The following is a 988-nucleotide window of genomic DNA, read 5'->3' as shown; positions in this document are numbered from 1 at the left end:
CTGCACTTTATATAAATGCTGAGCAGAAAATCAGGCCAAGTCACTGTTAACTAATCTCACTGCTGAAGAATTGATTCAGAAGGAGATTAGTGAATAACCACTAGTCCCCAATAATAGTTTATAGCATATGAAATATTCAGAAGACAACCACTTTTGAAGTGTTGGCCAGTGCAAATCCTCATTAAGGTCTTGTGTGGTGTAAAAAGCCTTGCCAGGGTTCCTTTACACTTTAAAGTGAATTTCAGCCAGGGTATGTCTTCACTGATGGTGGCAAATTCACTGCTCTCAGATCGATTTATCTGGATCGATTGAGTGGAAGTGAAGACCCGCTCAATTGATCTGGAAGTCGATTTAATAAAACCGCCTCCCCAAAAATCGTAGCGCTGCATGGACGGGTATGCATTTCCTGTCATTGCAGCATAGTGGAGAAGGCGCGCAGAAGGGAATTTAGGAAGTGGACTTAAATTACACAAGCTACTCTTTGTAGCTTGTGTAACTGCTGTCGACTGCTGCCAAATTTGCTTGTCGGTGTAGACCAGGCCCCACATTGTATAACTGCACTTTTTCTTCTGCACTTCCCATTTGCTGTTGTGCTTTTAAGCCATTCTGCAATGGGCCACACTGCACAAACTTTTCATCAGTTTCTGAAGAGATGTCACAGTTCCAGCCATTCAGATCACATTGCAGTTCATTCCTAGCAATACAGAGTATGGCACCTAAGAAGGTAGCTGGCCACCCACATAAACAGCCAAATAATAATACTGGGCATAATCCTGATTCCTTAAATAAGTCAATGCCCCAGTTAAGGACCTCAGAATGGGGGCCAGTAATAATATTTTGTACTTCTACTGCATCTTCCATTCAAAAGATCTCAAAGTGATGATCTAACACTGATTAGTTAAACCTCGCAACATCCCTATGACGCAGGGGAGTATAATTACCCCCATATTATAGATGGAAAATCTGAGACCCAGGGATCATATCATTC

This window comes from Emydura macquarii, unplaced genomic scaffold (assembly GCF_026122565.2).
Source record: "Emydura macquarii macquarii isolate MOO-44397 ecotype Brisbane River unplaced genomic scaffold, CSIRO-AGI_Emac_v2 contig_2734, whole genome shotgun sequence".
In the NCBI taxonomy this organism is placed as follows: domain Eukaryota; kingdom Metazoa; phylum Chordata; order Testudines; family Chelidae; genus Emydura; species Emydura macquarii.
Note: the sequence above shows the minus strand (reverse complement) of the source record.